General features: G+C 46.8%; 1 protein-coding gene across 3 annotated transcripts in view; it reads left to right on the top strand.

Moving 5' to 3' along the window:
- GAS2 (growth arrest specific 2) overlaps positions 1 to 21,487 on the top strand; it is an 851,053-nt gene that overhangs the window by 313,401 nt on the left and 516,165 nt on the right. The window lies entirely within an intron of this gene.

Here is a 21,487-nt window from a genome sequence, read left to right on the forward strand (position 1 = left end):
CTGGTTTGTCAATATCCCCATCCCGGCTCCTGCCATCCTACATGAGGGTTGTAATATGTGTAAGTGGTATGATTATGACCTACAGGAGGAGGTGGTAAGGGATTGACTGGCCATGGTACAGTAGGGGGAATAAGGGGTTCATTGAGTAAACTAGTCGTTACACTAGTCGGTCGGGGGTAAAAAAAGGTAAGGTCTACAATTCCGATACCTCCCTTATTTGTTCCCCATCCCTGCCTTGTTATCCATCCCGCCACCCTTGGGTCTTGGAAATTGACCACTATGCAATCCCCACCCAAGGTTTTCGATGTATATCCCATCCAATCTATTCTCCTTACCCCTATGATTAGCCCGTCGATGTCACCAGGCAGAGGACGGTTTTCCTTTAGCCAGTGCATGATCTTGTTTTTGAGCATCTGGAAAGTTTCTCTCTGTCCTGGGGGTAATGGTGGGACGTTTATAAGAACTGCTACATAGGGAAAGGAGTCTGGGGTGAGATTAATTGGTGGTTTTCTGTAGGGTTGTTTTGCCACGGGCGGTGGGATAGATTTGGGAACTTGGGGGACATATTGGGGGACAGGCTTCAGCGCCTGTTGTTTGTTATTTATTTGGGACGGTACTGAAGTTTTACCTACCAACAAACCTGTGTTAGCCCTATTCCCTCCCACCGGAATATTCTGAGCTTTCTGCGTGCTATTAGTTACGTTTGCGTTTGTTGGTACTATTCCCGCTTGGTGACGCACTGTAGCCTCAGCACTCGTTGCGATTGGTAGATTTTGTGTCGGGGGGATTGTGGGCTGTGTAGGGTGTATTATGGTCGACTGAGGTAAATCAGGGCCAACGTTTGCTCTCTCTGTTCTGTCTGAGGATTTTGTAATGGCTTTAACTGTAGGTTTGCTCAGTTTGGGAGGTAAAGGAGAGCTATTTCGGGGATTTCTTCCCTTATCCTGAATAACAGGGTTGTTTAGGACCTGAGAGTTTGTGCTTACTTCCACCCTATTCGCTTTAATCAGTGATTTTGTGGAATAAAAATTGTCTAAGGTAGTCTGTTCAAAATGGTTTAGCCTATCTACAAGCTTTGCAATTCTATCCTCAATGGGGGTGAGTAGTGATCTAAACAATTTTTCCAGTTCAGGGAGAACAATTACAAGTGATTGCTCCTTATCTTTACATGGTACAGTGGAGTCGGTACAAGGATTGTCATCTCCGTCCTGGCTGTTCAAGGAGACAAGATTAGTAGGTGTAACACTTTCTGTGCTTTGAGTTTCGTTAGTAGCTACCTCTCCTGTGTTCACGAGTTTATGTAACTTCCTGAGTTTTTGAGGGGGTTTGACCACCCTTTTACATTTTCTTACAGATGCTGGTCGTTTCCGTTTGGACCCGATTTTGGGTTGGGCCAATGTAACCTGGGCGCCAGAATCAGTGAGCGGTGCTGGTAGAATTTTGCCGCCACAAGGATTATTTAGTTCTATCACAACATCCTTGTTTGGTTTTTGGGCCTGGACCTCAAAATGGTCGTTTACAACTGGCAGGTTCACTGATGACAGAGGAGTTACCAGGGTGGGGTAAGCTAGATTTAAAAACTTATCCGTTGAATTCTTAAGTATTTCGATTGACAGCCTACGCTCTGCGCGCTTCTCTGCCAAGGTCAACTCTTTGTCTATTACCAGTGAACGATTAAAGAAAAATTTATCTAAGGGGCCAATTGCCAGTGGACCAGACTCTACAGGAGGAGTTATTTGATGGCTATTTACAGAGTTTGTTGGTGTAGACGTTGCCATGTTAAACACTAAACAAATCCAACTTTTCTAAGCCACTTACTGGAGGTGATACTATATGTCACTGGTAAGTGGGGTGGCCCAGCCCGGCCTTCTTTCGGCCCCGGACGGCCACAGACGGTCCCGCCCTTGTCCCGGGCTTCTCCCGCGCGCTCTCCCGCGCTGCGGGAGTACTTGTAGCTTAATAAGGAGTATGAACACAATAGGTGGAAGGGGTAGGAGGGGTCGGGGAGAGCGACCTAGGTGTAGCTGATCAGGGCTGGCGGGTGCTCCTGGGAAATGCAGTCCCAAGGAGCTCACGCACTCGCTCGCAGCCCCGTGCAAGTACTTCCCTCGGTGTCCCCTTCAAGGCGCTGCGGTCAACACTCCTCACGCAGCGGGACCCGCGGAGCGGGTTCCGCAAGAAGTAGGCTGGCAGCAGGCGATTCCAAACGGGCAGAAACAAAAGCAGCAAGGCGTCCCACTCGCCGTCTCAGCGAGAGCAGATGATAAGGGCTCAGTGGAAGGGTAGGAGGGGTCGGGGAGAGCGGCCCAGGTGTAGCTGATCAGGGCTGGCGGGTGCTCCTGGGAAATGCAGTCCCAAGGAGCTCACGCACTCGCTCGCAGCCCCGTGCAAGTACTTCCCTCGGTGTCCCCTTCAAGGCGCTGCGGTCAACACTCCTCACGCAGCGGGACCCGCGGAGCGGGTTCCGCAAGAAGTAGGCTGGCAGCAGGCGATTCCAAACGGGCAGAAACAAAAGCAGCAAGGCGTCCCACTCGCCGTCTCAGCGAGAGCAGATGATAAGGGCTCGGTGGAAGGGTAGGAGGGGTCGGGGAGAGCGGCCCAGGTGTAGCTGATCAGGGCTGGCGGGTGCTCCTGGGAAATGCAGTCCCAAGGAGCTCACGCACTCGCTCGCAGCCCCGTGCAAGTACTTCCCTCGGTGTCCCCTTCAAGGCGCTGCGGTCAACACTCCTCACGCAGCGGGACCCGCGGAGCGGGTTCCGCAAGAAGTAGGCTGGCAGCAGGCGATTCCAAACGGGCAGAAACAAAAGCAGCAAGGCGTCCCACTCGCCGTCTCAGCGAGAGCAGATGATAAGGGCTCGGTGGAAGGGTAGGAGGGGTCGGGGAGAGCGGCCCAGGTGTAGCTGATCAGGGCTGGCGGGTGCTCCTGGGAAATGCAGTCCCAAGGAGCTCACGCACTCGCTCGCAGCCCCGTGCAAGTACTTCCCTCGGTGTCCCCTTCAAGGCGCTGCGGTCAACACTCCTCACGCAGCGGGACCCGCGGAGCGGGTTCCGCAAGAAGTAGGCTGGCAGCAGGCGATTCCAAACGGGCAGAAACAAAAGCAGCAAGGCGTCCCACTCGCCGTCTCAGCGAGAGCAGATGATAAGGGCTCGGTGGAAGGGTAGGAGGGGTCGGGGAGAGCGGCCCAGGTGTAGCTGATCAGGGCTGGCGGGTGCTCCTGGGAAATGCAGTCCCAAGGAGCTCACGCACTCGCTCGCAGCCCCGTGCAAGTACTTCCCTCGGTGTCCCCTTCAAGGCGCTGCGGTCAACACTCCTCACGCAGCGGGACCCGCGGAGCGGGTTCCGCAAGAAGTAGGCTGGCAGCAGGCGATTCCAAACGGGCAGAAACAAAAGCAGCAAGGCGTCCCCATGATGTGATTTATTAAAAAGTTCAAATGAACCCCCAACTGGGAAGAAGTGTCCGTTAGTGTCCCAAATCCATGATTGAATCCCCACTTTGCGGTGAATACCGTGTCGTGGCCCCTTATTTGCATCCCAAGGGTGGTGCGCCCTTCACGCCCGAAGCCGGCGTGTAAACATCAGGATACGGTTCCTCTGCAAGCAAGGGCGCACTCGGGACTCAAAATTCTGCAAGGACATCAGCGCGCACCTCCACATATCAGCCTGACGCGTTTCGGAGATGATTCCTTTCTCAAAGGCTTCCATCAATAACTCGCTATGCTGCTGACGCCATCATTTCAATATTCATCCTCCAATGAGCTTTCACCAGAGCAACCGTATCCTGATGTTTACACGCCGGCTTCGGGCGTGAAGGGCGCACCACCCTTGGGATGCAAATAAGGGGCCACGGCACGGTATTCACCGCAAAGTGGGGATTCAAGCATGGATTTGGGACACTAACGGACACTTCTTCCCAGTTGGGGGTTCATTTGAACTTTTTAATAAATCACATCAATTACCATTTGGTTTAATGTTGGCTGCTGAAAACTTCATTTCCCAGTATGCACTGGAATACATGGTGAAAGCTCATTGGAGGATGAATATTGAAATGATGGCGTCAGCAGCATAGTGAGTTATTGATGGAAGCCTTTGAGAAAGGAATCATCTCCGAAACGCGTCAGGCTGATATGTGGAGGTGCGCGCTGATGTCCTTGCAGAATTTTGAGTCCCGAGTGCGCCCTTGCTTGCAGAGCAACCGTATCCTGATACATATATATATATATATATATATATGATCTACTGGCGGTCGCCAGTAGATAGTTATAGTTAGGACCGTGTTTCCATTGGAAATCTGAAAATTCTATTTTGAATAACTTTGGTGCCGGTTGACGGATCCTCGTGAAATTTCCAAAACTAATGGGGCGCTCCGCTCAGCTCCTACCCTGGAAGTCTCGGGGTGATTCGTCAAGCGGGGGCTGAGAAAAAAGGGGGGTCCCAAAACGCGTTTTCCCCATGCATTTTCCCATAGGACCTTTAGTCAAAGGTACAGCCCGAACGGCTGAACAGAATTACTTGAAATTTGGCAAAGAGGTAGTCCTCAGGTCAGGCATGTGCCTTTTCCATATATGGTGTCAATCTGTTCAGTAGTTCCTGAGAAAATTGCAGTTAAAAGTACATAAATATCTATAAGCGCGCACCGTGCACGCACCGTGCGCGCACCTTAACGTGCGCGAGCGTAATTGTGATTGGTGGTTACATGTCAGTCAACATTCGAATCGGTCGAAATCAGGAAGTGTTGTCTGCCATTTTGTGTGTGACAGTTAAAAAGGAAGGTGGAGAACGTGAAAAGGGGGCAGGGTACAGAGTTCCTGACCCACTAGCTTTTGTCAGAGGGTGCCTGAAGGACCCCGAAGGGTGAAAAAAACATTTAATTTTTATTTAAAAAATTGCGAGGTGCGCGCACCGTGCGCGCACCTTCGCGAGGTGCGCGTACGGCGGAAAAAAATCTTTAAAAAAATAGAATTAAATATCAAATTTAAGTGTTTAGATGTTAGGTGGCTCTAAAAAGAGCCGTTGTGTTAATTGAGGAACAAAGGAACAAAAAAATGAAAAAAATTATGGGGTGCCGCATGTGTGCTGTTGTATCTTGCTCTCTATTAGGGGAATGCTGGTGTCACCATAAGAGAGAAGAGCATTGCACGTATTGCACCGTATATGCACCCTCTTGAACAGAGGGTGTATATCCAGTGGAACAGAAGCAGGTGAAGCTGTCGCCACAGATGAAGTGCTCGGCTGAGCTGCCGATGATGTGCTCAGCTGAGCTGCTGCGGATGTGCTCGGCTGAGCTGCTGGAGGGTTGTCTCTAGCAGCTCGAGCAAAAGCCACAGGATGTACTCCTTTAACGTGCCTGATCATAGTGAAAATACTAAAAGAGTATTTATTTTTAGGATCTCCTCTTGATAAAACAACACCACAAATAGTGCAGGTGACTTTTGGAGCATTCACCTTCTTCTGCCCCCACTGGAAATGTAAAAAAATTGCCATATAAAAGAGTCTTTCTGTTTCCTCTGTCTCACAAGGGTCTCCTGCTCACTCCCAGAAGATGACTGCTGCTCTGCCATTCTCAAGTACTGGAGTACTGGAAAAGCTGCTCAGCTCCTTCTCCCAGGGAATCAGAAGAAATAATGAGGGGAGTGGGTGTGGTGTTGGAAGTTTCTGGAACTGAAACTACTATAAACCAATGAAAAGTGTTGTTTCTTAATCACATGATCTGAAACTATTATAAACCAATGAAAAGTGTTGTTTGTAAATCACATGACTTGCCGTGCGCGCACCGTGCGCGCCCGGTGCGCGCACGGAGCATGCACGCATGCGCGTATGGAGCACGCATGCATGCGCGTACGGAGCATGTGCGTTCGGAGCACACGCGCATGTGTGTGCGGAGCACGCGCGTACGGAACACGCGTGCATGCGCATACGGAGCACACGCGTACGGAGCACGCGCGCATGCGTGTACGGAGCACGCGCGTACGGAGCACGCACGATGTACGCATGCGCACGTGGAGCACGTACGCATGCGCACACGGAGCAGGAACGCATGCGTGCACCGTGCGCGCACGGTCAAAAACCCTTAAAAAAAAAAAAAAAACATTTTAAAGTGTTTATACGTTTATAGAAGATATTAACTATGCTGTTCAACTTTATACAAATAAAAAAAAAAAAAGAGCGGAGCCATTCCATATTACAGGATAAAGTCAATCTATAACTATATACATAGGTAGCTTATTTTAAAATAAATATTTAAAAAATACAATAATACATTCATAAATTAGTATTTAAAAAACCTTACAAATTCACTTAAATAGGTTTCACACACGTTATAGTTAGGAATTAGCATTTAAAAAACCTTGCAAATTCACTGAAAAAACCATAGGTTTCACACACGTTATAGTTAGGAATTAGCATTTAAAAAACATTGCAAATTCAGTGAAAAAACCATAGGTTTCACACATGTTATAGTTAGCTGGACATTTCACTCGTACAAAACCATTGAAATTCCCCCGTTATAGTTAGTTCAGCTAACTATAACTCGAGCGCCCGCAATCCACTGCTGATGACGTCACATATTACATCACTCATGACATGGTCAGTGACATCACTCATGACATCACTGATGACATCTCAAATTACATCACTGATGACATCACTGATGACGTCATCCATGTGATAAATTACCACATCTTCTCACACCCTAATATAACCTTTGATACACCGACTCAAAATTTCAGAGTTCCATTCTCAAAACCATACATACTCCAATACCAATAACTACATACCCACTTATTAACTCTTAGGTCTACATACACCTCCACTCATTCACCTGTACAGTCACTCATACTTACAGTCACTCCATACAAGACTATCAAATGCATTTATAGACCTATATAGACACTCACACACCACCAATCATCCATAGAGGTACTCTCACACCTAGTCAGTCATGCAAATAATCCCACTCCCATTTACTCACCTATGCGGTTATACACACTCAAGTTCACTTACTCATAAAAAAAGTACCACATTCTTATAGAATCATTGATACAAGCACACACTCATCCATACAGTCACTCTCACAATCACACACTCTCACATCTACCCACTTATATACTCTTACACGCATATATACTGCCTTTCACATATGTAGTTAGTCACAAATGTACCACTGAGATATACATTCAATCCCTAACACACCCATACATACACTCACTCAACCATACAGTCCATCACAGATGCACTCTTAAAACCATGCACCCATAGAATCACCCACTCACACATCTATGCATAGAGTCACACACACCCTACCCACACAAACACTCAGGAACCCATACAGATACTGAGACAACCAATCAATAACCCATATAGACACTCATATAGCTATTCACAAAACCATGCAGTCACTTATACACCAACACACAGACACATACAGACATTCACACAGTTTAGTCACTAGTCTGCAGTAAGATACATTTAATGACTTACTTATAGAGTCAGTTACGCACCTAGAAAATCACCCATTCACACACTTGTACACCCACTCATTCTTCAACAGGCCTTTCCCTATATATATTAAACATATTACAATTGTTCAGAAACACATACTCAATGGGTTATGTCATCAGTGATGTCATCAGTGATGTCATTTGAGATGTCATCAGTGATGTCATGAGTGATGTCACTGACCATGTCATGAGTGATGTAATATGTGACGTCATCAGCAGTGGATTGCGTGAACAGAGGGTGTATATCCAGTGGAACAGAAGCAGGTGAAGCTGTCGCCACAGATGAAGTGCTCGGCTGAGCTGCCGATGATGTGCTCAGCTGAGCTGCTGCGGATGTGCTCGGCTGAGCTGCTGGAGGGTTGTCTCTAGCAGCTCGAGCAAAAGCCACAGGATGTACTCCTTTAACGTGCCTGATCATAGTGAAAATACTAAAAGAGTATTTATTTTTAGGATCTCCTCTTGATAAAACAACACCGCAAATAGTGCAGGTGACTTTTGGAGCATTCACCTTCTTCTGCCCCCACTGGAAATGTAAAAAAATTGCCATATAAAAGAGTCTTTCTGTTTCCTCTGTCTCACAAGGGTCTCCTGCTCACTCCCAGAAGATGACTGCTGCTCTGCCATTCTCAAGTACTGGAGTACTGGAAAAGCTGCTCAGCTCCTTCTCCCAGGGAATCAGAAGAAATAATGAGGGGAGTGGGTGTGGTGTTGGAAGTTTCTGGAACTGAAACTACTATAAACCAATGAAAAGTGTTGTTTCTTAATCACATGATCTGAAACTATTATAAACCAATGAAAAGTGTTGTTTGTAAATCACATGACTTGCCGTGCGCGCACCGTGCGCGCCCGGTGCGCGCACGGAGCATGCACGCATGCGCGTATGGAGCACGCATGCATGCGCGTACGGAGCATGTGCGTTCGGAGCACACGCGCATGTGTGTGCGGAGCACGCGCGTACGGAACACGCGTGCATGCGCATACAGAGCACACGCGTACGGAGCACGCGTGCATGCGCGTACGGAGCACGCGCGTACGGAGCACGCACGATGTACGCATGCGCACGTGGAGCACGTACGCATGCGCACACGGAGCAGGAACGCATGCGTGCACCGTGCGCGCACGGTCAAAAACCCTTAAAAAAAAACAAAAAACATTTTAAAGTGTTTATACGTTTATAAAAGATATTAACTATGCTGTTCAACTTTATACAAATAAAAAAAAAAAAGAGCGGAGCCATTCCATATTACAGGATAAAGTCAATCTATAACTATATACATAGGTAGCTTATTTTAAAATAAATATTTAAAAAATACAATAATACATTCATAAATTAGTATTTAAAAAACCTTACAAATTCACTTAAAAACCATAGGTTTCACACACGTTATAGTTAGGAATTAGCATTTAAAAAACCTTGCAAATTCACTGAAAAAACCATAGGTTTCACACACGTTATAGTTAGGAATTAGCATTTAAAAAACATTGCAAATTCAGTGAAAAAACCATAGGTTTCACACATGTTATAGTTAGCTGGACATTTCACTCGTACAAAACCATTGAAATTCCCCCGTTATAGTTAGTTCAGCTAACTATAACTCGAGCGCCCGCAATCCACTGCTGATGACGTCACATATTACATCACTCATGACATGGTCAGTGACATCACTCATGACATCACTGATGACATCTCAAATTACATCACTGATGACATCACTGATGACGTCATCCATGTGATAAATTACCACATCTTCTCACACCCTAATATAACCTTTGATACACCGACTCAAAATTTCAGAGTTCCATTCTCAAAACCATACATACTCCAATACCAATAACTACATACCCACTTATTAACTCTTAGGTCTACATACACCTCCACTCATTCACCTGTACAGTCACTCATACTTACAGTCACTCCATACAAGACTATCAAATGCATTTATAGACCTATATAGACACTCACACACCACCAATCATCCATAGAGGTACTCTCACACCTAGTCAGTCATGCAAATAATCCCACTCCCATTTACTCACCTATGCGGTTATACACACTCAAGTTCACTTACTCATAAAAAAAGTACCACATTCTTATAGAATCATTGATACAAGCACACACTCATCCATACAGTCACTCTCACAATCACACACTCTCACATCTACCCACTTATATACTCTTACACGCATATATACTGCCTTTCACATATGTAGTTAGTCACAAATGTACCACTGAGATATACATTCAATCCCTAACACACCCATACATACACTCACTCAACCATACAGTCCATCACAGATGCACTCTTAAAACCATGCACCCATAGAATCACCCACTCACACATCTATGCATAGAGTCACACACACCCTACCCACACAAACACTCAGGAACCCATACAGATACTGAGACAACCAATCAATAACCCATATAGACACTCATATAGCTATTCACAAAACCATGCAGTCACTTATACACCAACACACAGACACATACAGACATTCACACAGTTTAGTCACTAGTCTGCAGTAAGATACATTTAATGACTTACTTATAGAGTCAGTTACGCACCTAGAAAATCACCCATTCACACACTTGTACACCCACTCATTCTTCAACAGGCCTTTCCCTATATATATTAAACATATTACAATTGTTCAGAAACACATACTCAATGGGTTATGTCATCAGTGATGTCATTTGAGATGTCATCAGTGATGTCATGAGTGATGTCACTGACCATGTCATGAGTGATGTAATATGTGAAGTCATCAGCAGTGGATTGCGTGCCCGTGAGTTATAGTTAGCTGAACTAACTATAACGGGGGAATTTCAATGGTTTTGTATGAGTGAAATGTCCAGCTAACTATAACATGTGTGAAACCTATGGTTTTTTCAGTGAATATATATATATATATATATATATATATATAAATATATATATATATATATATATTCACTGAAAAAACCATAGGTTTCACACATGTTATAGTTAGTGGAAATTTTACTGATAAAAAACCAATGAAATTGCCCCGTTATAGTTAGCGCAGGCAACTATAACTCACGCGACCGCAATCCTCTGCTGATGCTAATACTGTATTTAGACACTTATTTGCCCATGTCTTCTTCCATACATTTTTAGCTATACATATATTACAAATATTTTTTTTTCATAAAGACACATATGTCATCAGCAGAGGATTGCGGTCGCGTGAGTTATAGTTGCCTGCGCTAACTATAACGGGGCAATTTCATTGGTTTTTTATCAGTAAAATTTCCACTAACTATAACGTGTGAAACCTATGGTTTTTTCAGTGAATTTGCAAGGTTTTTTAAATGCTAATTCCTAACTATAACGTGTGTGAAACCTATGGTTTTTTCAGTGAATTAGTACGGTTTTTTAAATGCTAAGTTTTTTTCCCTTATAATAAGCCCTGTACATTTGGTGGCCTACGGCCACCAAAAGCACAGGGGGTGGGGTAAGTGTGGATAGTGTTTTTTTCCATTGTAATAAGCCCAGCACATTTGGTGGCCTTCGGCCACCAAAAGCACAGGGGGTGGGGTAAGTGTGGATAGTGTTTTTTTTATTTTTATTTTTTTACCGTACGCTTACCGTAAGCGTACGGTAAGCGTACCCCGCGAAATTGCCGAAAAAAAAATAAAACCGTTTTTGCACTTGGGGGATGTTTGGGGACTCCCTCAACATGACTATGTGGGAGGGAGTTGTCAAAACAGCCCCTTTACATGTTTTTGGGCTTCCGATTTTAAAAATCTCTCTCAGTGCGAGAGACAAAATGGCGGCCGCCGCTTCCTGGTTTCGGCCGATTCGAATGTTTACTAAGATCTAAGAGCCAATCAGAATCGCGCTCGCGCACGCCACCGTACGCTTACCGTAAGCGTACGGTAAGCGTACCGTAAGCTGGCTCAGATATATATATTGATTTAAAGGCTATTTTCTCAGAATCTACTGAACAGATTTACACCAAACCTACAAAAGGCACTTCCTTGACCTAGGGACTACCTCTCTGCCAAATTTTGAGTAATTCTGTTCAGCCATTCGGGCTGTAGCTCGTTCTAAAGGTCCTATGGAAAAATGCATGGGAAAAACGCGTTTTGGGACCCCCCTTTTATCTCAGCCCCCGCTTGACGAATCCCCCCGAGACTTTCAGGGTAGGAGCGGAGCGTAGCGCCCCACCTATTTTGAGAAATTCGCGAGGATTCGTCGACCGGCGCCAAAGTTATTCAAAATAGAATGTTGAGGTTTTCCTATGGAAACGTGGTCCTAACTATAACTACCTACTGGCTATCGCCAGTAGGTAATATATATATATATATATATATATATATATATATATATATATATATATATTCACTGAAAAAACGTAGCTTTCAGAGGCATTATAGTTAGAAATTAGCATTTAAAAAACCTTAGAAATTCACTGAAAAAAACATAGGCTTCAGGGGCGTTAGTTGGACATTTCACTCGTACAAAACCAGAGAAATTCCCCCATTATGGTTAGTTCAGCTAACTATAACTCACGCCCCCGCAATGCACTGCTGATGACGTCACACATTACATCACTCATGACATGGTCAGTGACATTACTGATGACATCTCAAATGACATCACTGATGACATCATCCAGTGACTGTGTGTTTCTGTAAAGTTTAAATATGTTTAATATATATAGGGAAAGGCGTATTGAAGAATGAGTGGGTGTATAAGTGTCTGAATGTAGTAGGTGTGTGACTGACTCTATAAGTGAGTGATTAAATGTATCTTACTGAATGCATGGGTTAGTGACTAAACTGTGTGAATGTCTGTATCCGTCTGTCTGTTGGTGTGTAAGCAGCTGCATGGGTTTTGCGAATAGCTGCATGAGTGTCTATATGGGTTATTGATTGGTTGTCTGAGAATCTGTATGGGTGCCCAAATGTTTGTGTGGGTAGGGTGTGTGTGACTCTGTGCATAGATGTGTGAGTGGGTGAATCAATGGGTGCATGGTTTCAAGAGTGCATCTGTGATGGACTGTATGGGTGGGTGAGTGTGTTTATGGGTGTGTTAGTGAGTAAATGTATATCTCAGTGGTACATGTGTGAGCAACTACATGTGTGAAAAGCAGTATATATGTGTGTTGAAGTACATAAATGGCTATAAGCGAGAGTGGCTGATTGTGAGAGTGGCTGTATGGATGAGTGTGTGCTTGTATCAGTGATTGTATAAGAGCGTAAGAATGTGCTAGTATTTGTATGAGTAATTGAGCAGGTGTGTGTATAACTGTATAGGTTAGTAAATGGCAGTGTGATTAATTATTTGCATGACTGACTAGGTGTGTGAGTACCTCTATGGATGTGTGGTGGTGTGTGAGTGTCTATATAGGTCTATGAGTGCATATGATAGTCCTGTACTGAGTGACCATAAGTATGAGTGACTGTACGGGTGAGTGAGTGGATGTGTGTGTAAACCTAAGAATCAGTGAGTGTGTATGTAGTTATTGGTGTTGGAGTGTCTATGGTTTTGAGAATGGTCTGTAATTTAGAGTGGGTGTATCAAAGGTTATATTAGGGTGTGAAAAGATGCATGAAATTATCACATGGATAATGTCATCAGTGATGTCATCAGTGATATCATTTGAGATGTCATCAGTGATGTCACTGACCATGTCATGAGTGATGTAATATGTGACGTCATCAGCAGTGCATCAACTAACTATAACAGGGAATTTCTCTGGTGTTGTACGAGTGAAATGTCCAACTAACTATAACGCCCCTGAAACCTATGGCTACTGGTACCTCCAGTAAGCACCACAGAGCTGCATTGCAGAGAGGTGTAAAAAGGGTCTTGGCCTGGCCCACTTCTGTGCAATGCAGAGCAGTGTCGCTTACTGGAGGTACCTGGTGGTACATGCAGTGTTCCGGGGGCGGGCACCCCGGGACACTGCAGGAGCCAGCCCTAGGGGGTGGCGGTCCCCAGGGCCATTACATGAGCCCCGGGGAGGTGGTGGTCCTCGGGGCTCTGGGGTCCGGTACGGACCCCCAAATTTAAATATTAGTGCCCCAGGGAGGTGGCGGTCCCTGGGGCGTGTGGTGGGGCTCCAGCCCCCCCACACAGGTATATTTAAAAGAAAAAAAAGAAGTCCCGGGGAATGGCGGTCCCTGGGGCTGCGGGGTGACAGTATGCCCCCCAATTATAATTAATGTAAGCCACAGGGTGGTGGCGGTCCCCAGGGCTTGGGGAGGCGTAAACTTTAAAAAAACAAGCCCCGATAGTGGCATTCCCCGGGGCTGCGGGGGGGCGTGTGCCACCCGCAAATATGTATGCAATGCCCCGGGTGTGTCGGTCCCTGGTGCAGTGGGGGGGGTTGGGGCCCACCACACATTTTTTTACTGCCCCTGGGACCTGGCCCACCCGGGGGCTTCAATTAAACGAAGTGCGGGAGCCCGTGCTTCACTTTTTTTTTATTTTCTCGGCCAGATTTGCGCACCCTGCATGAATTCAGCCAATTTCTTTTTAAAAAAAAGCTTTTTTGGGCCCTGGGGGTCCTTGTGGGACACCCTGAGCAAGCCTTGGGGGTCAGGGTGTTTCTACCCTGCCCGCTTTTCTTATTTTGCGCGTTTCTTTTTCTCTTTTCTTGTGCCTCGGTTCTATCGAGGCACAAGATGGCTGCCAACACTTCCTGGTTTTGCCAGCCAATTAGAATGAAGCTCGTGATTGGCTGGGTGCGCGGATCCATCATGCCTCTATATATTTTTATTTTTTGATCTTCTCAGCAACTACTGAACGGATTTGCACCATTTAAAAAAATGGTCTCTTTCTGTACCAAGGGCTGCCTTTTTGCAAAATTTGGTGTAATTCCATTCAGCAGTTTCAGCTGTAACCGTGTCTAAATTTTTCTATGGGAAATAGATTTTTTGACCTCTATTTTTTTAATTTCTCAGGAACTACTGAACGGATTTACACCATTTAAAAAAAATGTCTCTTTCTGAACCAAGGGCTACCTTTTTGCCAAATTTGGTGTTATTCCGTCATGTCTAAAGTTTCCTATGGGAAATAACATGGAGAAAACACGTATTTGGGACCCCCCTGTTTTCTTGGCCCCCGCTTGCCGAATCACCCCGAAACCTTCAAGATAGGAGCTGACCAGAGCGCCTCACGAGTTTTGAAAATTTTGCGAAGATTCGTTAACCGGCTCCAAAATTATTGGGAAAACAAAAAACGCTTTTCCTATGGAAACTAGGTCTTAACTATAACTATCTACTGGCGACCGCCAGTAGATAATATATATATATATATATATATTCACTGAAAAAACCATAGGTTTCACACATGTTAGACTTTTAGACTTGAACCTCCTGAGGCGAATAGCCGGGAGCCACTTTGCAAAACTGCTTTTTTAAAACTTGTGTTAATTGATTTTAATTCACTTCCAAACCTTCTCCCAGCACTTACCTGAACTCCCCAAACAGTCGACATAAACGCTGTTCAGGGGCAGAAATCGCTCGCTAGCCACCATCACCGGCCTCGAGGAGCCACGGGACACGCCCACTCCTGTTGGCCACGCCCACCCTCCACCAAGTATAAATACGAGTGCTGATTGAGAGCACCGCATTTAGACTTGAACCTCCTGAGGCGAATAGCCGGGAGCCACTTTGCAAAACTGCTTTTTAAAACTTGTGTTAATTGATTTTAATTCACTTGCAAACCTTCTCCCAGCACTTACCTGAACTCCCCAAACAGTCGACATAAACGCTGTTCAGGGGCAGAAATCGCTCGCTAGCCGCCATCACCGGCCTCGAGGAGCCACGGGACACTCCCACTCCTGTTGGCCACGCCCACCCTCCACCAAGTATAAATACGAGTGCTGATTGAGAGCACCACATTTAGACTTGAACCTCCTGAGGCGAATAGCCGGGAGCCACTTTGCAAAACTGCTTTTTTAAAACTTGTGTTACTTGATTTTAATTCACTTGCAAACCTTCTCCCAGCACTTACCTGAACTCCCCAAACAGTCGACATAAACGCTGTTCAGGGGCAGAAATCGCTCGCTAGCCGCCATCACCGGCCTCGAGGAGCCACGGGACACGCCCACTCCTGTTGGCCACGCCCACCCTCCACCAAGTATAAATACGAGTGCTGATTGAGAGCACCGCATTTAGACTTGAACCTCCTGAGGCAAATAGCCGGGAGCCACTTTGCAAAACTGCTTTTTAAAACTTGTGTTAATTGATTTTAATTCACTTGCTAACCTTCTCCCAGCACTTACCTGAACTCCCCAAACAGTCGACATAAACGCTGTTCAGGGGCAGAAATCGCTCGCTAGCCGCCATCACCGGACTCGAGGAGCCACGGGACACGCCCACTCCTGTTGGCCACGCCCACCCTCCCAACACCACCTATAAACCATGTGTCAGTTCAGGCAGCGCAGCGGACGAGCGCAGCGGGCGCGACGATGGCGCGCCGAAGGCGCGCTTAAGGCAAGCTCGTCTGCGCTCGTCCGCGCTAGGCAGAGCGCAGAGCCAAGCCATACTACTAAATCCAGCAGCCAGACTTGGAGATATGAAAAAGACGACTTGCTACACCTTAACAAAAAGGTACATGATTCATGCCTACATGGCATACTCGTTGACCACCCCTCTACCCGATGCGCCCACTGCCCATACAGTCTTAACCCCTCTGTATCTATATCTCCTCCCCCCATCCCGATACGTATGGCCCTCATCAACTGCAGATCTCTCCCTAAGCACTCGACAGAAATCCACCTTCTATTGGAACACGACAACTTAGAAGTGCTTTTCCTAACCGAAACATGGCTGGGACCGGACTCAGACCCTGACATTGTCAACTCCCTTCCCCCGGGCTTCCTCATACAACGCTTAGACCGACCTAAAGTAAGAGGTGGTGGCATTGCCATAATCCATAAAGACCAGCTGTCATGCCGTCTCCAGGGCAGCCCCCTCGTTGACTGTGAAAACGTCATGTTTGCTATCCAGGTCTCCCCATGCCAATCCATATCAGGCTTCCTCATCTACCGCCCCCCAGGACCTTTAGGTCAGTTTTGTGAATCCTTAACGGAACACTCGTACACCCTGACCGCAACCAACTCCTCATGTTTGATCCTGGGCGACCTAAACATCTATTTCGATAAAAAAGAAGTCAAGCAGACCGCCGACTTGATAGCAGACCTCGAAACCCTTCAACTGAAACTCCTAGGTCACCTACCCACTCACACCTTGGGACATTTGTTGGACCCAGTTCTTACCAACATTCACGACCTTACTATCCGTGATCCCATTCCTGTCCCTTGGTCTGACCACCTCCTCGTTCCTCTACACTGGCAGATCACCCGTGCGCCTCGCACTACCGCCCCTCCCAGCAAACGTTCACGATCTTGGTCTAAACTTGATGTAGAAACCTGGAAACATCACCTAGAGAGTTCCCCTCCTGCACCCAACAACAACCCCATCAGTGCTGATGCAGAATTCTCAGCCTGGATTGCCAACACTCTAGACAAAACTCTCCCCAAAAAAGTCTCCTGTAATCCACGGAACAATCCCACCTCCCCCTGGTTCACTGATGAATTGCGACTCCTAAAAAAAGCCTGCAAAAGGTCAGAAAGAGAAGGGAGAAAAAATTTCGACCATTCCAGGAAAACCGAATATAAAACTACTCTTCTCACCTACAAAAAAGCAATCAAAGTTGCACAAATTAACCACTTCGAGGATAAAATTAAATCTTCGCACAACTCAGCCCGGGAAACTTATCAAATAGCAAGGAAACTACTCAAAACACCTGATCCCCCCCCTCTGGTGGAACTTTCAGTCACCCGCTGCAATGAACTTGCAGAATTTTTTAACTCTAAAATTACTAAAATCATTAATTCACTCCCCCCTACCTCCTTGAATGCCCTCAGTGCCCCCCCTGACGTCAACCCACCCAACAATCAGCTGGTGGAAGCATTGCTCAAAAAACCCCACCTTGATCCACTAGAACTCGGCAACTACAGGCCAATTTCCTTACTCCCAGGTGCCAGCAAAATAGCTGAGAAACATGTTAACCAAAATCTCTCCCAATTCCTCGAGTCCAACAAACTACTGAAACCCTCCCAAACGGGATTCAGGCCAGGCCAGAGCACCGAGACCGCAAAACTGGCGGTAGTCGAAGAGGCAAGGAAGATCATAGACTCAGGGGGATCAGTGGCAGTGATCCTCCTGGATCTTAGCGTCGCATTCGACACCGTCAACCACTCTATCCTGATCCAAAGACTCAAACACCTTGGAGTCACAGGAACGGCTCTGGCCTGGTTAGAATCCTTCCTCAATAACCGACTCTTTCAGGTGATAGAGGGCACCTTTACGTCCAGACCCACAGCCACCAACTGCGGGGTACCACAGGGCTCATCTCTGAGCCCAACCCTTTTTAATGTCTATATGTCCCCCCTCGAGAAGGTCGTCGCCCCCTATGGCATCAAACTCCTGACATATGCCGACGACACTCAACTTGTGGTCTCCCTTAACCAGCAAGACCTCTCCATTCCCAACCTGCATACCTGCTTGATCGAAATAACAAAATGGATGAGTAGCTCCCACCTCAAGTTGAACAACGAAAAAACTGAGATCATGTTTTTAGGCAACAAATCTTTATACAGTTCCATCTCCATATGGCCGTCAGCCATGGGCCCCCCCCCTGTGCCCAAACCAGAAATTAAGAGCCTGGGCATCTGGTTAGACGAAGAACTCAACTTCTCAGCCCAAGCACGGAAAACCGCTGGAACCTGTCACGGTCTGCTAAGATCGGCAAGAAAAATTCTACCCTTGCTTCCGACTCAATCCCGCAAACTCCTCATCCACGGCCTTGTACTATCTCGTTTAGACTATGGCAACGCCCTATACCTAGGGACCCCCAAAAAAGTTTTAGCAAAACTCCAAACGGCCCAAAACGAGGCAGCCCGCATTCTCACAGGTACCCATCGTCGCTGCTCAGCCAAACCGTCTTTGAAGGCCCTTCACTGGCTCCCCATCCAAGAGAGAATTCAATTCAAGGCTCTCTGCACGACCCACAAGATTATGCATGGCAAGGCCCCTCCCATACTCCAAAATCTTATCTCCCCCCACACCACCTCTAGAACTCTCCGCTCTTCCAACTGCAATTTAGCCTCAGTTCCCAGGATCAGAAAAGCCCGCTCAGGCGGCCGACTGTTCTCACTCAACGCTGCCAAACTTTGGAACTCGCTCCCCCCTAACCTCAGAGCCCAAACTAACCTTCTTTCATTCCGTAGAGCACTAAAAACATGGCTGTTCCCATAAAGCATCTCTCACTAGGTTCTTGTCTATCTGTCATGCCCCGCGGTCCGGCCCCTTGGGTGCAGTGTGTATTTAAACAACGAAGGGCGTGCAGACGCCGCTTCGCGTTCTTGCTCTGAGCCCCAGTTTCCGTCTTGATTGTTGTTGCCTGACTTCCTGTAATTCGTACTTCCTGTTTTTCGTACTTCCTGTTTCCCAGCGCGAAGCCGCGGACGAGTCGAAGCAGACACGTCCCGGCTCCGGGATTACTACCACTGTTCTCGTTGGTGAAACTAAGAGGTGCTCCTTCCATCTGAGAGACCAAGCGTGTTGCGCCTTGCCAAGTAAGGTCTCAGTATTACTTAGCAGTGCGGGGGTCTTCCGTCACTCGTCTCTCCGTACCAAGGAGGGTGAAGGAGGCTGTCGGTTAGTGATTCTCATAGCCTGCACTGCTCCTTTGCTGATATCCCTATCCAGAATGTACCCCTCTGGCTAGAGTTGTGTTACGTTGTATGTAAGCCTGTTACACCCTACTCCTACTTATCAGGCTTGTGTTGTGTCGTGTTTTTTGTCAGCCTGCTACTTCCTAAATCAGGCTTGTATTATGTTGTGTTTACGCCTCCCGTAGTAGCGCTTCCACGTCTTGAGCAGTAGTTGGAGTCAAACTTGGTGCTCTCACCCCATTTCTAGCATCAAGAGCCTCATTGGCACTTCCACTACTTGTCCCTACCCTATGTTCTATTAGACTCACATCAGGCATCCGAGGGTGATTTATTGCGAGGACCAGTGAGCAGTGGATAAGGTTTCTCACCTACCTCCATAAGAGTCACGGTACTTGACCTTCCTACACCTTGTATAAGCATATGAGGAATCATACCCTTACATCCTTTATGACACTTATCTTTGTTGTTCTCAGCCTGTAAAGTGACTTACACATTGTGTATCGGAGTCCTCCTCTGGGAACCAATCATAAGGGGGTCGTGCAGAGTTATACCTACTTATTCCTGCAGGCCATATTCCAGGAGGCTGGCGTTAATCCCGGTAGGTGTGTGAATGGGAATGAAGTGAGGAAAACTCCAAGGTAGTGCTGTAGTTATATTCATTTACCTACCTTTGTGTTACAGCGGAGAGGCTCGAGTATTCCTTCCTACAAAGAACCATCACTTTTCTGCTATCTTGGCTGCCAGAATCATCCTTCAACACCTGCCTGTGTTTCCCCACCTATCCTTGTTTTGTTTCCCTGTTTTCCCCAGCGGGTCCTTCGTACTCTAGAGTTTGATAGAGTCGGAGGAACGTGGGGGACGACTGTGGACTTTCTTCAACGTTCCTGACGCTCCTGCAGAACATCCGCGATCGTTACAGAACGCGAAGCCTAATAGAATATTCTGCCCGAGCGTTATGGAACTTGGTGTGGTCACGCTTGCTGATGTTGCCGGCATGCTCGGCAACTTGCAAGTAGAAACCCAGGCCCTGTCCGCTAGACTAGATAACCTCCAGAGCAGTCAAGGTTTGGGGGCCGCGGGAGGGAGAGTAGACGCCACCAACCCTGTAATACAGGTCACCACCCCTACTTCCATCCCATTAGCTCCGCCAGAAAGATTCTCAGGGGATACTTCTCGGTGCGCTGCCTTTCTCAGTCACTGCCAATTACATTTTTCTTGTAAAGCCGCCTGCTTCCCCACGGATCAGGCCCGGGTCGCGTTCATGATTTCCTATCTTAGTGGGGCGGCCGCAGACTGGGCCATACCTTTAGTAGATCGTGATGACCCTTTGTTGTATGATTACCAAGCCTTCAAGAGGGAGTTCCGCAAACTATTTGATAAACACACATATACACACTCCGCAGACTCTGAGTTACTAGCTTTGAAACAGGGTAGTCAAGACCTGGTGTCCTACATCACTACTTTCCAAAGACTGGTGGTGGAGTCCAATTGGCCTGAGGAAAAGCGAGGTACCCTATTTTACAGAGGGCTGCGTGATGATTTAAAGGATGCCCTTTCGCAAATAGTGGACCTCCCCACAGCCTGTCCTGAGCTGATAGATCTTGTGGTAAAGATAGACCATCGTATTCAGGAGCGGAAGCAAGAAAAGGGGAAGGGAGAGTCACGATATGTTCCCACCAGGACCAAAGTAGTAGAGGCGGTTAAAGGGCTTGATGAGAGCGAACCTATGCAAATAGGGATAGTGAGAGGGCCGTTAACAGTAGAGGAAAGACAAAGAAGACGAATCAACAGGCTTTGTCTCTACTGCGGGAAGGCCGGTCACTTTTTGCGGTCCTGCCCTGTTAAACCAGCGTCTACCAAGAGTTCGGGAAACTAGAAAGCCTGGGATGCATGGAGACAGGAATCCTGGGCAAATCTGAATTGACAGTCTCCACCTCCGAACTTGAACCCAGACCTGTTAATCATTTATATGTGTCAGCTTACCTCTCGGTAGCACAGCTAGGGTTACATGTAGCCATTATGATAGATTCTGGGGCCTCGGGTAATTTTATGGATGAGAAATGGGCAAGAGACAATTTAGTTCCCTGCATCAAGAAAGTGGTGCCTACTACGGTCATTACTATAGATGGGCGTTCTCTTGTTTCTGGCCCGGTTACCCACAGGACGGTCTGTCTCCACATGCATATAGATCCCGACCATCAGGAAACTCTCGAATTTGACTTGATCCATTCCCCTCAAATACCAGTGCTCCTGGGCATCCCCTGGTTGCAGA

This window comes from Triturus cristatus, chromosome 3_1 (assembly GCF_964204655.1).
Source record: "Triturus cristatus chromosome 3_1, aTriCri1.1, whole genome shotgun sequence".
Taxonomy (NCBI): domain Eukaryota; kingdom Metazoa; phylum Chordata; class Amphibia; order Caudata; family Salamandridae; genus Triturus; species Triturus cristatus.